Source organism: Centrocercus urophasianus, unplaced genomic scaffold, assembly GCF_019232065.1.
Source record: "Centrocercus urophasianus isolate 14NV4802_14NV808 unplaced genomic scaffold, USGS_Curo_1.0 seq_15, whole genome shotgun sequence".
In the NCBI taxonomy this organism is placed as follows: Eukaryota; Metazoa; Chordata; class Aves; order Galliformes; family Phasianidae; genus Centrocercus; species Centrocercus urophasianus.
This window is the reverse complement of record NW_024884697.1, coordinates 37333401-37355069: the sequence shown is the minus strand read 5'-3', so window position 1 is coordinate 37355069 and position 21669 is coordinate 37333401. Positions and strand designations below refer to the sequence as shown.

General features: G+C 35.7%; 1 protein-coding gene across 2 annotated transcripts in view; it reads right to left on the bottom strand.

Annotated features, from left to right (window-relative positions):
* SYT1 (synaptotagmin 1) overlaps window positions 1-21669 on the bottom strand; it is a 258525-nt gene that overhangs the window by 192065 nt on the left and 44791 nt on the right. The window lies entirely within an intron of this gene.

The following is a 21669-nucleotide window of genomic DNA, read 5'->3' as shown; positions in this document are numbered from 1 at the left end:
GTAGATCCATGATTTGTAGTCTTAGTACAGAAAACAATATAATAGGATCTTCTAAAGACACCAAATAATTAATTATAGATTTCATTTCATTTAACTTACATCTTCAAATATACAAGTAAGAAAACCTCATGAACATAGTCTCACTTTTGCCTCAGTGTAAAGGACACTCAACAGAAAAATGCCTAAAAACAAACTCTGTGTGTGTAAGAAGCCAACGTAAATTTTTCCACAACGTACTTGTACAGAATGATGAATTCTCAAGAGATTTGGAGAATAAGGAGACAGAAGAATGAAAGATTTTTGCTTAGGATGGAGAAAGTTTTTAGAGCTGCTATCTACTATTTAAAAAAATATCTCCTAACATTAGCCTTATCACAATGCCTACTAGATAGTGTTATGACCTACAGTAGCTTAGTATTTGTTTGGTTTCTTTTCCACATACTGCTATGATGTTGAGTAAAAGCTGTGTTAAGCCAAGTTAGGTTTCTAATTTCATTTTCAGTTATAGACTGAATTACATTGGCAGAGTTCTATGAGGAAAACTGCATATTAGTCAAGCAAAATGTTCTACCTCCAACTAATAACACGAAGCCATCAGTTTCATCTCATTAAATTCACTCCTCTCTTTTACAATTAAAAAATTATAAGTGTAAAAATAGGAACATTTGAGTAGATCATCTATCAGTAAATTAAATGCATTTTTGCATTAATTTGCAATTCTATATTTGACCTTGATATTTTCCAAGGTTCTGACAATCAAAACAGCAAAACAGTTTGCTGTAAACAACTACTAACCAGATTTCTTGAGAAAGGAAGATGGCACAATATTAAATGAGTTTTTGAAAATAGGCTTAACTCCTTCAATAGAAGTAAACTGTCAATTAATGAAAGTCAAACAGATTCTTTATGCTTTCATGGCAGTCATTTAAATCTCAACACAATGCTCTATTAAATCCTATAATTGATTTTTTTTCTTGCTTTGCCCCACTGCTTAATGAGTATGATTTATATACTGAATTTAATAAAGATGTAAATTCAGAATTATACTGTGAAAGATGTTTATCTCCAATCCGCAGCTTATGAATTTTGTCATATGGAGAGATGCAGAAGAAACTATTTTAAACACTATGTGATAGGCAGCAATTTCAGGCCTATTCTTAAGAACTGTCAGTACTTCTGATTATGTGACTGTTTATTGTGCCAAATCTGTTTGCCACTGAAATATCCACACTGCCTATCTTCCTCAAATTGATTAAAAATATACTACTTGGAGAAAAGACATTTTGGAGAAAAAAATCTTACAAATCTTTCATGAAGAAGTTTTGCTTTCCCACCTGTTTCCACTCTGGCAGACGGTTCACCTTGGTACCAGAAATGTGCTGATTTCTGTGAAGTGTCTAAATTTGGCTAATCAAGGAACTTCTAAATAATTCTTAGTTCATCTATTTGCAGTACAGACAAGAGATCAGCAGCTACATTCCTATCACTGAATTTCCATCTGCCATCCACTTTTTCCAGCTGAGAACTGGAAGGACCAAGGACTTCTACTGTACAAGAGAAAACCTGAAATTACAGTACAGAAACCTAGAGTAAAAGAACTGTCTTTCCTGTTTGATGCCATACAGGCAATAGAAGGCATGAAAAAGCAAGGAAGACAGACTTGATTGATTTTCAATCAGAAAGAAAGGGTTAGATAAGGACAGAATTGTTTCCCAGGGGGGTGGCTGAATGTTGCTTATATGCATATCTGTCCTGGCATCAACACTAGGCAAGAAGACTAGACAGGAAGAATGAAAGGAAACTGCTGGCAGTGATGATGGAAACAGCCAGACCAACAGCACATGATGGAAAGGTGAGTCAAAGGAGAGAAGGGACAGAAGGCAGGAAGGATCTGGGACAAAATAATGGATGGACATATAGACTGGCAAAAGCACACAAGAATGTGGCAAGCTATTACGAAGAACACAGGGAAAACTGTGCATATGTAGAAGAACTGTTACAGATGGAAGAATTTCAGAGAAAAGAATCAGGAATTGCTGAAATAGAAGCAAAGTGCTTCTATTAGTGCTTCTATTTTATATTCTAACAGAAGCACTCCCCTACAAGTATATGGCTTTGAATTCAATTTCTCAGTACTCTTCTGCTCTCCTCAAATAACTGTGAAACCTGCTGTGTCTCGACTCCTTCCAATTTTAAATCCCTCCAAGTGAGGCTTTTGATGCATTTTATACTACAAAAAAACTAAAAACAACAACAACAAAAAAAACTAAAAAAAAACAAAAAAAACAAAACAAAAAAAAAAAAACAAAAAAAAACCAGCAGTATTTTACAAGAATAAAGATGTTAAAGGTCTTGAGCTCACTGGACACACAGTGAATGGCCACTTCTGTGCATTATGTACCTTGCTAATCCATTTATAAAATGGAACCCAAACCTTTACTCTTTTCACATGCATGCTGCAAGTTTCTTAGGGTCTGGGAACCATATTATTACTCTTAGCAGATTATAAAGTTAAGTAACACAGAAAAAAAAATAATGACCTCATCTTCAGATAATGACTTGAACACATGTAAATATTCCCCTAAACAATGAGGAAAAAACAGAACTCTGAACGTCTGCTCTTTTCCTGTGTATTGTCCATTTTGCTCATATTCTGCAGTGCTCTGCCTCAGTCAGTTTAGGACATGATCAACTAAAATCACTTATACTGAAGCTAGTGGAAAGATTTGCTTATTACTACCAATCCCCAGTTTCTAAATTTCAGATTTAAAAACTACACTGATTTTAGTTTATGTGTTAGATGCATTTACAGTAACTCCACAGTGTGATGAAACTCAATGAATTATATGAAAAATACATGAAAAATTTGTTGGAGTATTTTTAGTAACAAATTATTTCCATTCCACACTTCCACTTGTGGCCATTAAATATTAACACTTCTTTCAGTATTTTCATCATTACACAGCTATACCTTATTAGTTTGCTGTTTTAACATCAAAACAGGAGAAACCAATCATGTTGCATCCTCATGTCAGGAACATTCATCTATCAAAATACACAAATGTTATGGTACATGCATAATTTAATAGATAGATACAAATTTTCATAAATAAAAATAATAGATGTACATTTTACCCCCTCACACACCCTTTTGCTACAGCCTTGTATATCTCTGTGGAAAACAGTCCATTTGGTTTATCACAATGACAAAGCCCAAATTTAGTCTTTTTCTAAGTACAACATACTGAGCATTTATTTTCCTTTTCTACAGAACTGAAATTGTGTTTTGTTTCCTATCTTGAAATAACTGTTTCCCTTTCATAAAGAACACTTGTTGGATACATAATTTTGAATAATAAAAAATCATAATATCATGAAAGCAGTATTTATAATGATAAGGAAATCATGTATAGAACGTTACTTCCATTGCGACATGTAAGATCCAGGCTCTCCAGTTTCTAATGTCACTGTGGAATACAAGATGAATATTTAAAAATACTGCAACACAAAGAATATTCTGCTACAACTGAGCTTCTTACCTTTCTGGGTGTTCACACTCACTATATTTTCACTAACCATCCATTCTACTCTGTTGTTATTCATATATGAAGAATAATACTAACTCACAATGAAATAAGTTATCACAACACAGAATTTACTTGCATATTTTTAGATAGTTTTGAAATCATATATTCATATCTTTTGGAAACTGTTCCATGTGTTTTCTCACCTGACGCACTCACTGCATCACATTTTATTCAGACATATGACATATGCCAGTTACAACATATCATAGACAGAGCATTTTCAAGCCAATAAAATCATTGATTTGTAACACATTAGTTCATTTTAAATGTTCAGTGTATCCAAGTATAACTGCTTGTGCCCACTGCCCCTTGTTTTGTCACCACCAAAACTAGCCAGGCCACCTGCCCTTTGGATTTTTATAAGCACTGATAAGATTCCCTCTTAGTGTATTCCAGACCGAACAGCCCCAGGTCTCTCTGCCTTTCCTCATATGGGAGATCATCATCTTCCTGGCCCTCCACTGGACTCATTCAAGTAGTCCCCTGCCTTTCTTGAACCTAGGAGACCAGAACTGGGCGCAGCGCTCCAGATGCTCTGGCCTTACAGAGTAGAGGGGGAGGATAACATCCCTCCACCAAAGGATTCCACTGGCCTTTTGGCCACAAGGACACACTGCTGGCTCATGGATGACCTGCTGTCCACCAGGACATCCAGCTCCTTCTCTGGAAAGCTGTTTTCCAGCAGGTCAGCACCTAACCTGTACTAATGCATGCAATATTTCCTCCCCAGGCTCAGAACTCTACACTTGCCATTGCTGAATCTTCATAAGGTTCCTCTCTGCCAAATTCTCCAGCCCGTCCAGGTCTTCTGACTAGCAGCACAGCTTTCTGGTGTGTCAGGCATTCCTCCTAGCACCCTTGTGTCATCAGCACCCTTGCTGAGGGTGCTCTTTATTCCTTCATTCAGGTAATTCATGAAGATGTTAAACAAGAGCAGACCTGTTACTGTTCCCTTGTCCCTGGGGAACTCATTAGCTACAGGCCTCCAAATAGACTGTGCCAGTGATCAGAATCCTCTGAGCTCTGTCAATCAGCCAGTTCTCAATTCACCTGAATGTCCACTCATTTATCCCACACTTTCCAAGCTTACCAATGAGGATATTATGGGAGACAGTGTCAGAAGACATGCTGAAATCAAGGCAGACAACATCCACTGCTCTTCTCTCATCCACGCAGCCAGTCATGACATCACAGAAGGCTACCACCACGATTTCCCCTTGATCAACTATTACCGCATTGATTACACCAAATAATCTGGACAGCAAGAATTTATCACATAGCAACTGAGTGATTTGAACAATGCCTGTGCTTTACACGTTTAGTAGCATTTTCAAGGGAACTGATGTGGCAAGCTGTTTTCCTTTTCAGCCTCAGATTTGATAAGTAGCAATATGCAGAGGGTTATGGACTATTTAGGTTCTGTTGTCCAGAGTAGTTTATCCTGCAACTTCATTTAGCCAAATTGAGTTTGCTTTTCCAGTCTAACAGACAACTAGATTTTTCTGAGCCAGCTCTGTGAAGTCTATAAACTAATTCTTACATTCAGAAAAACTCAAGCTCTTTTTCAGCAAGTCCTGCACAGCATTTATAGGGGGCAAAACCTCTATCACAGAATCACAGAATTGTAGGGGTTGGAAGGGACCTGTAGAGATCATCGAGTCCAAACCCCTTCCAAAACAGGCTCCCTACAGCACACTGCATGGGTAGGTGTCCATGGTCACGTTTTATCTGGAATGTGACGGGTGAAGGAGAATAAGAAACTGGAACAAAGGAGAAAAAAGGAGAAAATGCTGAGCACTGAAGTCAGGGAAAATAGGAAGAAAAAAGAGAAAAAAGAAAAGAGAAAAAAGAAAAGAGAACAGGAGATTATACAGTGATTATTTAACAGGGAATAAAATACTCCTCAATGGAAAATTTGTGAGAAGAGTAGCATCATGTAGAAAAATAAACACAGAATAAGGGAAGTGAAATTTATTTATTTATTTTAGAGAAAGCAGCCTTATCCAGCTGTTTGAATGTAATGCTTATTAAGTATCTAGCCATTTCTAGCAACAAAAATATAATAAGATTATTTTTGACAGTAAAAGGATGACACAGCACCTTCTGGAACTTACTCTACATATCTATGTGGCCATTCTAGTTATTTCCTGCTTGAAAAATAGATATGAATTCCCTTTCAAGTTCATTAATATGACTAAAATCCAGACATGTTTTACATCTGTTTTTCCAGTGATTCAGAATGGATGCTTTCCAGATGGTTAAAGGATCTATTGGTGATAAAGAACTTTCATTTTGTTTGAATGGCAGTTTCAAATATATTTTTCATAATACAACCCAGTTTGTGCTTTCAGAAAGCAGCTGTTCTGAAAAGCTGTAAGGAGAGTATCTTCCCGAGAATCTCATCTTGCACATTTTAGTCAGGAAATCCCTTCACTGGAGAGAAAAAAACCCACAAAAATATCAAGGTTTGTGAAATTACACTGACCTTGAATAAAACTTCCTTAAAATAAATATTTGAAAATAAAAATCAAATTATTTAAATATTATATTGAGAATGTCAGAGATTTGATTTAAAAATAACACTGATATTTCATATCACTTGGCTTGTATATTTTGCATATTAATTCAGGTTAAAACATGATACAACATGTATATCATGAGAACTATGAGATAATGATCATAAATTAAAACAAGGAAGTTCTAACTGGATATGAGGCTGAAATAAATGAATAAATCACAAAATGACAATTAAACATTGGCACAAGTTGCCCAGAGAGAATGCAGAATCTGTTCTGTGAGTTTTTTCCATACTTGTAACAGTGCTTTTGGGCAGGAGGTCAGGCTGAACGACTCTCAAGGTCCCTTCCAACTGAAGCGATAATGTGATTATGAGGTTTAAAGTCAAGAGGATTATCTCCATAGATCACTTACAGGAATGTTGTTTGGTTCCTTAAACACGTACATTTACCATACTGTCAGAAAGATACAAATTAGAAAAAAAGATGCAGTATTTTGATTGTACGTAAAAAAAGATACTGCTTTGCCAAAATTTTGTCTTTATTTGAGAAAGTTTTTCTTATTCTTATGTCAGAGTAACTTGTTGATCCCAGCTCTCCTTGTTCCATTGAGCACTGAAGGCCCAGTTGGAAATTCCTGAATCTTTTCCCATGTTCCATGTTTCCCTTAAGTTCCCAATGCCCCACCTACCCTGCATTCTGACAAGGTATCACTTTCTCGACTCCCAGAATTGCCACTGAGAATTCACATTCTAGCATAATTCTGTATTTTCTTTATTCCTTACTATACTTTTATTAATAAACCCATTGTATATTTTACTTTGAAAATCCTTGGATTCAGTTGGTCTTCCTTCACAGGGCATACAAGTCCCTCCGTCTGTAAGCATATATATAATAAAAATTACTCAGTACATTTCATTTCACAATCCTAATACTAATGTTGCAATTATTTTTCTGTTTGAGAAAAATATAAACATTGAAAGTCATGACTTCCTAGATGAAATGAGGAAAAAGTATTATGACCAAGAAGTATTTCCTCATCCTCATAGCTTTATCATTTACCATCATCCTGAAATCACCACTACACCCCCTGTTAATGAGAATGTTTGATACTGAGATTTTGAATGAAAAATAAGACTCAAACTACTATGCGAAAAAGAATTGTATCTGTGCTCTACTGGAAAAGCGTAGCTGTTGTAAGTATAAAATGATTCCTAAGCTTCAAAAATGAAATTAATAAAACAGTTACATAGAATATTTTATCACAGGTAATCACAAAAATAGGGATTTATTGTCCCAATACTTACATCCCTTGATGAAAAAGTGACAGGCAGGACACACAGAATCATGGAATAGAATCATAGAAACACCAAGGTTGGAAAAGACCTGTAAGACCATCCAGTTCAACTATCTATCTATCTATCACCATCTATCACCAATAGTCCTCACTAAACCTTGTCCCTCGACACAATATCCAAATGTTCTTTAAACACCTCCCGGGTCGGTGACTCCACCACCTCCCTGGGCAGCCCGTTCCAGGGCCTGAACACTCTTTCAGGAAAGTAGTATTTGCTAATGTCCAGTAGTGCTGATAATGAAATGAAGTATCTTCTTACTCATATTTCTAACTAACAATAAAAGTAATGCTGCAAATATGAATAAATTCAATGCATCCAAACGGGAAAAAAAAACAAATCACCTAAAACCAACTCTCTGTACAATTTTTACTACTAAAATACTATTTAGAAATCACAAATCAAAACTCTCAAAATCTTCTTAGAAAAAAAAAAATCAGAATTGTGATCAGCCTAAGCTTTAAGCTATTTGTTACTCTCCCCTAATTCTGCAACGATGTTTAATGCGCAGCTTCAGGGCAACGTAGGGCAGCTAAACAAACAAAAACTGACAGAGTTTTGTTTCATTTAGAAAAACCAGGGCAGTTGAATTTAATCTGTTTGTTTTTCACATCATGTTAATAAGGTATTACAAATATAATAATCATATTACTACTATTATTAACAAGACAAACTTACATTTGTTATTAATGAAACAAATAAGAACAGTAGCCTCTTATGACCAGCTTTCATGCAGGTTCTATTCTGACCACTGCAGTCTCCATGATCTGAATGATTTTAATAAAATCAGGTACATAATAAAAAAAGGCCCTGAGAGAAAAGACTAAAACTCTTATATGTATAATAGATGCTGTTTTAGAAAACAGTAACTGTTTCTCTAAAGGCATTTAGAGCTTACCATAAAACTTGGGGAAGTAAAAATAAACCATGAGATTGAACTGAAATGATTACTCTAGCCAGACAGAACTGCCTAACTTGGGAATCTAATCTTAGTGAAGCCAATAAAGATGCAGTACACAGGTGTAAAATATGTAGGCTAAGATTAATTTTGACTATCAAGGCTACCAATATACTTCTTACATTACTTCTTACAGCTAATGGTAATTAGCTGGTGGACACTTATCTGCCTGGAAGTAACACTGCAAAAAAACTTTTGTTTTTAAAACTGCATAATTATTTGTAAGTAACCATGGGAACCAACTTAACCAAAACATCCTTTTAAGCAAAGCTTTCAATTATACATATATACTTCATCTCTTCTCTTCCAAAGCCTTTTCTTTCTTCCCCAGGCCTTGACATAAAATATTAATTTAGGTATAAAGAATGAATTTAACTTTCACTATGGAATGGAAAATAGCAGTGAAAGCAATAAGAACAGATCCTTTTAACAGCTGCATTCTACCCCCCACTGAAATTGAGATAATTATACACAGCCCACAAAACAACTGCAATATATAGTGACTTTTGATATAGGGCTTTCACCTATTGTTCCCACTTCTAATAAAGTCCATTATTCACTCACTTTTATGTTCTGAAATTTCAAGAGACCATGAACATGCCCTACAGTAAACAGCATTTTAAAAACACAGTCATAAATTTTAAAAATAAAAAGCCACCTTTTCAAATGTCACTTGGAGAAGTTTACAGAATTACAGAATTTAACTCTTTTATATGGAAAGGTATTTTTGATTCTCACAGTAGGTAGCTAGGATAACATGTTGGGATAAAATTTACATGTAGATATCACTGTTAAAAGACATAGAAATGAACTAATGTCTTCTCCTATGATTTTAAATATCTAAATCACCAGTCTAGAGAAATCAGGCTTGATGAAACCGAATATTTATTAATAGCCAGCAAGTGACAGAATGATGAACTAGAGGAAGTTAATTAATAAAACTCCTTCTTCTAGGTTATCTCTGATATGTATCTTTAATTAAAAAGCTAAAAATGTTAACTGTGTGTCATGACAGCTCTGCTGGGACAAACAGGTGGCATTTTAGTCGCTGTATTTCAAAGGCATCACATAATGCTTTGAATCTGACCTGAATCTTTTGCTCAGTCTCTGGGGAAGAGCCATCCTCTGGGCTCTCCTTAAGTAAGCTTAGCTCAGTTTAAAAAGGAGTATTATTGTAACCCGGGGGCGAACTGATTGCTTGTCTTGATAACATGCTATTCACTGCGAGCACCACAGAAAACACTGCGCATGTTTCCACAACCAGGCACGTAGACAAATGCTTAAGCGCCAGGAAGGTGCAGGAGCAAACACAAGTAGATTGCAATGCATTACCTGACTTCCTGCCAGGTATGTGACAGCTTAGCAGCTGTCTATCTGCCAGTGATGACAGAAACAGCCATTTTCCTTAAAGTGTGGGGTCTCCTGGCATGTACAGTGATAATTAAAATTTCCTGAAGCTATTTTCAAGATCTAGAGTTTCTAGGTTTACAAGGATAGGCAATATGGATACTGAAATGATCTACTGAACATGTGCGCACCCAAATTCAATAAATAAACACAGAATAATCATTAAATATATAGAATCATAGCATCACCAAGGTTGGAAAAGACATACGAGATCATCCAGTCCAACCATCCACCTATCACCACTAGCTCTCACTAAACCATGTCCCTCAAACACAACGTCTAAACGTTCCTCGAACACCTCCAGGGTCAGTGATTCCATCACCTCCCTGGGCAGCCCACTCCAGTGCCTGACCACTCTTTTGGAAAAGTAGCATTTCTTACAGAACATACAAACTAAGATACATAACATCAAGAATAATGTCAATCAAGTATAAATGAACAGGGAAAAAAAAAAAAAAAAACAGACGCACAAGGAAAAGAAAGAATAAAAAAGAAAAAAATACCAAAGTAACCAAGAAGAAAAACTAACATAATTGAAGGGAGTAAGAGCCACTAGAACAGCTATCATCTTTTTTAGCAAGCAGGAAGCTTCTTCTAGCCAGTAGTCACATCTTACCTCGCAACAACTATTAACTTCTGTGGAAACGTGCTTTATACTACACTGAACAAGAGGAACTGCCTTCTCTTGGAAAGTTAAATAAGAGTTTTGTGAAAAGCCACTAGGGAACTGGAGTATCTAGCCACAAAACTTCCCCATATCGGCAAGCATTTCTCAAATGAACACTTCTGTAGATTGTGAGTTGTGCCAAAAAGAATTTTAAAAAAATATTTAAAAAAGATATGTCTGTAAATTTCAGCCCACAGAGAAGCATCACTGGCCCAGCAGCACCAGATAATGGCAAGGAAACCAAACTACAAAGAAAAAAACACAACTAAGAGACAGAAGATTGTGAATACCAAGGAAAATGTATTTGTAGACATTAAATAGACAGTAAAGTCCAGCTACACAGAAATACATACACCCTCTTTTGTAGTCAAGTTACTCAAGCATGCATTGCTTAAAGGTACTGAAAACGAATGGTGTGCAGTTCTCCCAAACCCTACTGAATTATAATTGCTTACTAACAGTATACAGAAAAATCGTATACAAGACACACGTGTAACAAACATTAGTATAAGCCACAGACATCTAACTGTAAACACATCTGAGATGGCATTCTACGTTATTTCAACAGCAAACATTGCTTACAGATCAGACACCATTTGTTACTGCCAAACACTCATTTATTTATTTATTTATTTTTTTAACCAGGCACACTGTAAAAGAAAAATGTAAAGCATTCTGAATGGCTACTTTTATGTGGGTAGAAGTGACAGACCTTCTACAGAAAATGTACAGAAGGTCATGGTAACCATAAGGGAAAAATGACAACCAGCAATTTTTCATTAGGGTATCTGAAGGAGCTTACTGATCTTGTTCATATTTTGACAGAAATATCAGGTGCATTCTTCGAGTGCATTCTTCTATTTTTTGTCGCTGCTTTTGTTTACCAATATAGCTAACCAACACAGCTATTCTTCTCACTATACCTTTTCTACATTTTTAGGAGCTTAAGAACATCGTTCTCAAGCCTCTTCTTTTCTTACATACAGTACTATTACCTCTTACCTTATATCATGAAGTTGCATATATTTATCACTTTCGCAGCGTTAGTTTCTGCTCATTCTTATTTAATTTCAATCTCTTAGGCTCTCTGAGAGAAACTGAGGGTACCAGTTTCATCAAATATTAGAAGACCGACTAACCCAGTCAGAGAAGAGGTAACAACACATGTGTTAAGGACCTTTAATAAATGCAGTTACTATGGAGATTCCTTTTTTTAACATACATAACTGTGATATTTCATCCTTCTTCTCTGCATTAACACTGCAGGTCCCTAATTGGTTCTTTTTTGTCTAGCTCAATGTACCATATTTACTAACTATAAGTGGCCTAGAAAATTTCTAGTCCCTGAAAAACAAAAGTGCAAATCATTTCTACTGCCACCACACTAAGACCAAGCATGAAAACTGGCCTTAAGAAGAAAACCAACATGAGAGGTGATGAATGCTTTTATTCAGCAACATTCAGATATTTTCTGTTCTCACATTTTTGGACATTCTCTTGGTACGAGTCATGTGCTTGTTTTCTTATTACATCTAAAATTGTAACTGGAGCCTGGGGTTCATTGTCTCCTCCTGCTTAATTCTATGAGAAGTGCTAATTGAATTTCAATTCACTTGTAAAAAAAAAAAAAAAGCTTATACACATAACCTTAATCATGTGAAAATTATTTCTAAATTCACTCTTTGAGAAGACTCCCATAAGGCAGGTTGCACTGTAGTGTGTTACCAACTGACACAGCTCAGTTCATTTTAAATCTGAGTTTCAAGTTCTTAAATGAATTGTCCAATTACCCTGTCATAATTTTCATAGGCATCTTCTGCTAAAGAAGTTGTGACAGCACTTATATTGTATCCCTAATAAACTGATGAAGCAACATTTTGGAAACCAGAAATATGCAAGGCTGAACAGGGCCACATGCATGCTGGTTCACCTGAAAGCCACTCATTACGTTTAGTCACAGCAATGCTAAATGCTACAGAAATGACTTTACTCAGATCTCAATCAACTTCATGTAGAATCCTCAGAGAATGCTTTAATGTCTCCTAGTAGCTGTGATGTTTTAAAGCAGCAATGATTCACAGCTGTCATACAGCTTTTACACTATGAACTGCCTTCCTTGTACCAGGCAACTCGTGACATTCTCTAATTTACAGTCTCTTTTCTGCCTTTATTTACCAACATATTAACTCACAAAACTGGTTTATTGGTCAGTAAACAGCCTGCTCAACAGTTTTTACTGAAGTCTCTCTCTATAGGCACGCGCACACACGCACACTTAAAGCCTCCTATTGCACAGAAATGGGAATGCTGTTTCTGGAAAAAATAGTGGCTTGCCTTATCCAGTTGCATTTTCAGTGTTGCATCTGTACCACTCATTTGACTGATAGTTGCACTTTGGTGTTGCTGTTTTGGGGAAGCTAACGCTGAAGAGATGCTATAGCCTCAATTTATTTCATCGTAATAAATAAGAGGACACTTAGGATTAATAAAAATGAAGTTTTATTTCTTTGGTTGGTAGAAACAAGCAGATCATTCGAATAAACCTCCATGGTTTCAGAATCTTATCAGAATATTTCTGGTCTTGTATACTAAATCTTAGAGATCCCATTTCAGAAGCCTTTTACTATGTTTTTAGTAATATACTTTTACTCATTTAAAACTCCTAACATTCATTTTCTCTGAGAAAAAGAAACCTTTTCTGGGGCTTCTGGTTGTTTTCTTTTGAATCAGCACAGGAGCTTCAGCTGAGAGGAAGCTATTTGACAACTAAGAACATAATGTTCCAGCAAAACAGAGAAAAAGGGAGAGAGAGACACAGCAAGCACAAGAGGGAGAAAGAAAAAGCACTCATACCTGCATGCTAAAAGAAAAGGAAGAACTTTTTTTTTTTTTTTTTTTCAGTCTTACTAAAATATCTAATCAGCAAAAAACAGCAGCTCTTCAGACAGATCAAAACTAGCATGCAATACACAGATAAATTAGGGAAAGTACTATATACTAAAGTTAAGGGTTTAACTACCTGCAAAAGGGCAGTGAGATAATATATTCATGGATCATCTCTAAGAGTTCTGTCTGAGGCAATGTAAGCTGCTGCCTCCTGCACAGACCAGGAAGCAGCTCCAGAAACAAAGCTACAAAAAAAAGACTGTTTGGGAGGAAGGAATGTCCATGCAACTCCAAGCTGATGTCAAAGAGCACACTTGGAGCAGATACAAAAGTCCAGTTCACTCACTGTTCACAACAGCAAGATACCTGGGCATCAGGAGGAAGAAATATATAAGCAAAAACAGCTGCTCACTCTCTGCCAAGATACCTGGCTGTGCCATATCCTATGATGATGGGAATGGGCACTGTTCCAGCCAGAGTACCTCTCTGCAAGGCACAGCCTCCTCAAAGAACTCCAGAAGATGTGAGATGAAAGAAGACCTAATTTATCCCTGTTGTCTTGCTTTTGTAAGTATCGTTAAGAAGATAAGGGACAATAGAAATATCAAGAAAACAAGTGGGGTAACTGTGGGACATGAGAGACTTTTTCAAGAGGACTGCAGGTCGAGGTAGCCTAGAAAGAGAACAAAGATTGAAGCTGAGCTGCAAAGAAGAGAGTAGTGAAGGGCAAAACAAGGGTGTATAAATAAAAATGAAAGGCAAAAGAACCATCAGAAACAATACAGAGCTAAATGTTATGGTAGTATGAAGCAGATTAGGGTAATTATACCACTGATTTACTCTTCCCTATCCCCATGTCATTATTCAGGCTTTATCTGTAAAGTCTGCTGCATTTTCCAGAAGGATGAATAGGGAAGGCAGGGAGAGCTTATATTAGCTTTTTTTTTAAAAAAAAATAAAAAATCCAGCAAGGAACTCTGATGTTTGCAGAATCTGCTCACAGACTTACACAGGCATATACCAAGTGAACCAGTATTTTGTTTTCTAAGTCACATTTAACAACAGGAACAACCTCAGCTTCTTTTAGCACACATGAAAAAATAATACAATGGCATCTTCTAAGAAGTATGCTCTATTGGACAAACCAATATTCAGAACAGCTTCAGAATCTGAAATGGTAATGTTAAGTAATAGCAGTGCATAGATCTGCAGCTCTTCAAGGTCTTTGCAATATTGTGATGATATTTCTTGCTCATTCTTTTCTTGCTATTAGCATTCCATTCAAAATACTATCAATGTCACTACAGAGTGAAGGAAAATGTCGTAAGGATCGCTTTACTAACTGAAAGCTGGTTAACTGAATCTTTTTTGGAAAAATACTATTTAAATGTTAAACAAGAGAAATACATGAAGGAAAAACAAACTTCCAGCAATGACATCAAAAAAATACTGATCTATCAGCCACAAAGTACAGCCCAACTAAAGAAGGGAAAGCACAGATTTCACACTGTCGCAGAATGACATAAAGCTGTGAAAGCCATTGTGTAAGATCCAAGATTGGGCAGGACAGCATTGCACAACTCTCCCCATGCTTGAAGTCACTGATTCATCTTCAGAGGCAATTAGTGCATGCAAAATTCTACTTGTCACTCAATATAGCGATCCTGCTCAGCAGATTATTAATATAAAGGATAATTATTTCTTCCAATGGAAACAATCTTAAAAATATATGTGAAAATTTTACATACAGACAGCTTGTGAAACTTTTTTGTACTGCTGATGGCCTACAACCTATATACAACCTGCCTTTTTTAAACAACTGTTTTTAAAAGGGATTCAGGTTTCAATTTCTTTCAGTGTTAGCTACTATTAATAAATAGATATGAAATTAATCTGTTAAAGACTAAGGTATGGACTGGTTCCAGAGTGCAACTGGAGAGTATATAAAGGCCATATCTCCAGGCACTGAGAGGCACTGCAAATAGGCAAAATTTAGACAAAATCGGAATCGACAATGATGCTGAGGCATAACAATTCCTTGTTGTACCAATAGCTGTGTACTGCAAACATTTAGATCTTTCTGAAGAGCAAATGACTTTATATATAATCAGCCAGTGCTTCTATTTTCCTTAAGAAATATCTAAGTGCATAATTACAAAGTTTAGATGTAATTCCCATTTTAAAACCTCCCTCAATGCATATTTGCCCAATAGACCATAACTCTCCAAAAGGAATCATTGTTATCTCCAGGATAAACTATTAACAGTTAAATAGCTATTGGTTAAATAACTAATAGTTTAATGCACTTTAAAAGTCCCTAAAATTATTTTCCCTGAAGTAGAATTAGATCTTTAAATAAACTCTGTTGGTGTTAAGCATTTCATTTAATGATTCAAGCACTGAGACATACTTCTAAGAGCAAAATCCCATTAAAGATGGTTAAGGTTGTACACTCCAAATGACATCTTACTCCTTTTTTTCTTATCTTTCTTCCTAAAACAAATGTTTTCACTTGGCATCACAAGTTACAAGGATGAGTAAAATTGGCTTATGGTATAAATGCAGCTTGGGCACTATTTTTGTTAGAAATGAAAAGGTACTGGGAGACTGATTAAAGGAAAGATCAAAGTATACTGCTGTACAGTACTGGCAGAGACCTCCAGGCTATCATGTGTCTAGGATTGCCAGACTACAATAAATATTTGGAAGTTATCTCTGCAAGCTCCCACTCCTGGATCCATGTGACTGCATGAGAATCTCACCTTTCAATGAAAAATGCACTTCAAATCTTTAGATTTTGGAGAGACTGAAGCACGGTCATGGAAATCAGGAAGTGATGAGAAAAATTCCCAAATATATGGCTCACTTAAAAAACAATCTTAATGGCTTTCATGGTTAACTAAAGCATGTTTCCAGTTGAGATTAGAAACATGGCCTATATGTTATGTGCATTACAACCACCACGTTCAGAAATGGAATCATAGCATCCCCAAGGTTGGAAGAGACTACTAAGATCATCCAGTCCAACCATCCACCCATCACCAATATTTCCCACTAAACAATGTCCCTCAGTACCTAAAGGTTTCTTGAACACCTCCAGGGTCGGTGACTCCACCACATTCCTGGGCAGCCCATTCTAGTGCCTGACCAGTCTCTCAAGAAGCAGCATTTCCCAGTGTCCAAACTGAATCCCCCCTGGCACAACTTGAAGCCATTCTTAGTCCTACTGCTATGTGTGCAATCAGCTCAAATCACTGTTGTTACATTAATTAGCATAACTACTAGAGTCACGACTAGTGAATATATTGACCAAATTTGGTAAAACAGACCTTGTACAGAGGCTCCTCTTATGGGAAAACCACATCTTTGCTTCTTTAGCTTAGTACAAAATTGAAAGTACAGCAGCAGAAGCACACAGCAGTTCCACTACCTTTATATTCAATATATTCTAGTGAATTCCAAAATTATTGATGATTTTATGCAATAAAAATACCTGAAAAAAAAAAAAAAAAAGAACTTGCTATATTAATTTCCCATGACTGAACCAAGGAATTTTCCCAATTCTTCATTTTGAATTTTCCTAGTACTTATTGCAAGAAGAAAAATTCAAAGCACATTTTTGTACATTTTGGTAATCAAGATAAATATATAAGTTCTATATCATAAAGTATATTTTAAATCTGGTATACATTCAATCAAGTCAGTGCTGTCAATATACTAGTTACTTAAAGATATCAATACATACAGGTCAAAGATGATGAATCTTTTTATTATTGGATTGACTTATTTGAATGAGTTTTGTTCACATAAGAAAAGCTGTCAAAATGTGATGTTTATGATAGCTATATGTCTTCAAAATAAGACTTACAGCATGAAACTTTGAAAGAAATAAATAAACAAAGCCATCACTGAAGAACAAACTCATACTTGGAGATGATCCAAAGTGTTACTCAGCTACCACCAACTCCATATGTGGGAGTCACCTTAATCTTTATGTGTGTTATCACTTGTATCATCTTAGCTATTTTTTTAATTAATCATAAATGCCAAATATCTGAGTTAATTAAAAAAAAATTGTATCCTTCCAGTTCCTAATCAAAGTTACATCACTACAAGAACAGTGACAGAATTGGCTATCTCTACTGCTTTACAAAATGGTGGCTGGAATTCACCTATCATGAACTGGTAGTCTTTAAAGAGGATTGTGCAAAGATAGTAAGAATCACAAACAAAAGGTAAGTATTGACTAAAACTCTCTTTCACAAGAAAGAATACAAAAATGTCACCCAGAAGCATGCAACATGGGAGATGTCAACGCCTGACTGTACTTAAGACAAGAGTAGTTGTCAACATCAGCAAAGCTGCACTGTGATGACACAGTAATTCTTACAGAGAGATTTTGATCACAAATACTAAGTACAACTGTTAACTAAAAGGTAAAAAAAAAAATAATAATAATTTAAACAAATAATCGATCTCCCCACAGATAACTCAGAGGCATAATAAAAAGTGTAAAAGAAAGGGAAACTTACAGGTAAAAATTCTTTCTTATGTGGACCACAGAAGCTGTTGATTATACTAGATTCCTGGGAGTTGCCACAGTAACTGTTTAAAGTGGCCAGCATACACACTATGATTTAATGCAAAATAAACCGCTTTTAAATGAAAAGCTGAATGTGATTCTGAAAGATCTTGATCTTTAAAAAAAAAAAAAACAAAAAACAAAAAAACAGCGAAGTTGATATTCCATGTAATGCCCAAACATAGCAAATTATAGTAGAAGAACACAGCACTTAAGAAAATGCTTAAACATTAACCCTGTAACTGAAACTGTCTTGTGAAATTCCAACAAAGCTAGCAAAAATTTTGCATTTGAAACTTAATGTGCAAAGGTGGTTTAAAGCCTACTGCGCTAGCATCAGCCAATGCTTTTGGCTCATACACTTAAAAAGGTGCTCATTTGCTATTTTTTCATAGATGTTGAAGCAGTTATCAGATATGCATGTTTCAGAATAAATAATTACACTAAGATTGAAAAATGGATCATGCATCACAGATTTGAAATACGGAACTTCCAAGTAATAGACAAAATATCCACCAATAATTTATTTAAATGGTTAAATTCCTAGCTGAAAAAAAATAAGATTACATGACTTCTGGAGCACTTGGAAAACACATCATTTGAAAATGTGTCTAGAAAGGTATGTGTTTACCAATTGAAGAAAAAACTGAGAAGCTGCAGAAGATAAATTAAATAGTAGAGAGTAATCACTCACGGTGCTAAAATGATAGATGACAACTAAACTGAAGCCCCAGGGAAGCACATACACAGAGCCATTTTGCAAAATTAGGTTGCATAACTAGCATATCTCAAAGCACTACAGAATCTAAATCCGTGTCAGAGATCTCACATTAAAAAATGCAAAGCTGTTGCTCTAATATACAATCAATATAAAAAGGAAAAATCAGGTTCTGAGGCACAGAATTGTAAGCCAAAGAGTCACAGAGAATATAGCACTCTGATGAGTCTTAACATCTTAACCAAAACAGAGACAAAACTAAAAACAATCCTTACATCATGCAAATGTTACTAAACACTTCGACAGAAATTCATTCTTCCACTGTGGAAAAAAACAAATTAATGTAGAAGAGAAACTAATTTAGGGGAAGACCTCATTAAAAAATTCAGGTAGTGTGAATGCTCAAATGAACTCTTTTATCCAAGCCTGCAGTATATGCACATGAATTTTAATGGGCAATGAGAAAACCTGGGAGCACAGGGAATGAGGGCACTTCCATGCTGCTTCTAGATTATTGCACTGCAATGAAAGATTGAAATTGCAATGTAAGGGAAGATTATTGTGGTTAACAGAGAACGTTCAGAAACCATAGGCTCATTTCCGTTTGAAGGCTCATCAATTCAACTTTTACAAAACTGACCCTTCCAAAACCAAGGAACTTCTCATTTAGCTGCTTCGTCACTGGTACATTACGTACCTCCGGATATAAAATGTGGAATGGTACAATATCAAACACAGCAGGTGTCTGAAATACCTTTTAGGATAAACAATGACAACGCTGCATGCTTGTGAGCTAATGATAACTGTAATATGAGCTTAGTTCCTCTCCAAGTACTGGGGTCACACCACCCATACAGTCATTCTCAGCAAGTCCAACCTTCTCCAGGCCAACGGCAGGAGAGCACAGCTGGGCCGTTCCTTTTGAGTTAGCTGTTCATCTGTGCAGTCTCCTAATTCATGTCACTTTACTTGAATTTGCCTTTATTGCAAAAGAAAGCTGAAAAAAGTTGACAGCCACCAAAGACGGCAATTATAACAAACTAAAGTATATAGCAGATTAAGTTTGATTGCTGCTAACTACTTTTTCAGAAAGCTTACAGCCAGATTACTTCCCTCCTCCACAAGGGACTGATCTTTTACAGCATTCAACGTAGACAAAGACTCTTGCATTTAAAATAAAAATAAGAACTATTTAAACCCATCAAATATATTTTACTTATATAAGACCTTAAATTATTTTATCTTCTTTCTATATCTGGAATCGAGTAGGTTTGCCTTTGGCATTGGATATTTTATAATTTAGCTTTTATTTCAGGAAAACAATTGAGAAAAACATTTTAAAATGAGGACAATTCATCGATTCCAGTGTCAGAAGAATGATTCATAGCTTAGTGTATGAAAAACATACAGTTTACAAGGATGGTTTGAAGCAGGCACAAAGGTAGCACACATGAACATGGTGAAAGTATAGCCTGATTCAAGCTGGTAACGTTGCTTCTCACTGATGATGGATGAAAGTTAAATGCCATTTTATTTCTGTTTTATTATTCTAATTTCCCATGTATATTCCAAAGAGAGTATTAAATAAATTACACATTACAAATGTTAAATAACCACTGTACAGTTTCATTTCTGTAATTATATATTCATTGTTAGGTCATTTGAGGTTTATAATCATAATGCCATGACTGATAAAATTAACTGATGGACACTATGAAAAGGTTCCATCAACCTATTCTGCCAGCAGGAAGAGAGAGAATTTGTATGAGATGGAGTACCAATAAGAGTTGATTAATTTTTTTTCCACTGTACACAAATAAATCCATGCTATTCTAAAACAGCTGCCTGTGAGTTCTGGCCACTTGACAGAGGAATAATAGAGAAAATGTCTGAGTGTCTGCAATAATGACATTTGCTTTCTACAAACAGGCCTAAAATGACCTTGGAATTTTTTTTATTCATGTATCATATGATTTACATGAATTGCTTGAAATTGCTATTATTTATACATGTTTCTATAAGTAATCTGCTGCCAAAACTTCAGAACCTGAGCAATAGCATAACTGCTTTGTTTTGAAGATACCCCATGCATCAAACAACAACTCTCCAAACTTCCAGCATAACTTTCCACTAGTAAAAACTGTTGGAGATGATGCATATTACTATATATTGCAACCCTTCACAAAATCCTCAGATACAGTATAGGGCATTATTCAGAGCAATATTATCCAGTAACACCAATAATGCTTTGGTGTGCAGTGTTTCATGCTAGAGATAGCAAGCTCAAAGCTTTCCAAGGATCTGCATTCCACAAAGCAGAAATATCCTGCAAGGCAGTTCTGCAAACAAGAAGATGACCCTGTGTGGGAGATGTGAGGAAATGCTATGAAGCTGGAGCAGGTTAGTTGTGTAGGTATAGAAGAAGAAAGCTATAGGGTGAACAGAGCTATGATGCATGCATGAAATATAAACTGCATACATAAAAATGTATGTTTCATTATAAGCCCAATTAAATGCCCACTGGTAGTTTGGTACATTGTATAAATAACTATAGATATAAAGCATCAATTTTTCAAGAAAGTATTACACTGCCCTCAGGTTCAGATAAATGTCACACTTTTTCCTTTCATTATGTCTGATGAAACAGAACATTGAAATTCATCATTGATCAGAGCAGTTCCTTCAGTTTTACTGTCAACCATATACACTATAAGTAGAATGGTGTTGAATAGCACTTACTCTCTGCATACTACATGTCACTACAAAGTTGCAGTGTCTATTAGCACATAACACAGAGGAACCATTAAGTGTAAACTGTTAATAGAAATACCTGACTTCACATTCATCAGTTTTGGTTCTTGAAAGACATTACTGCCTTTCATTACCCAGTAATGTAGTTCAAACATACACGATACTGCTTTTCCCAGGGCAGTAAAAGCAGCATGTGTTCTCTGCTGTATCCCAACTGATACTTCACCAGGAATCTGAGATGT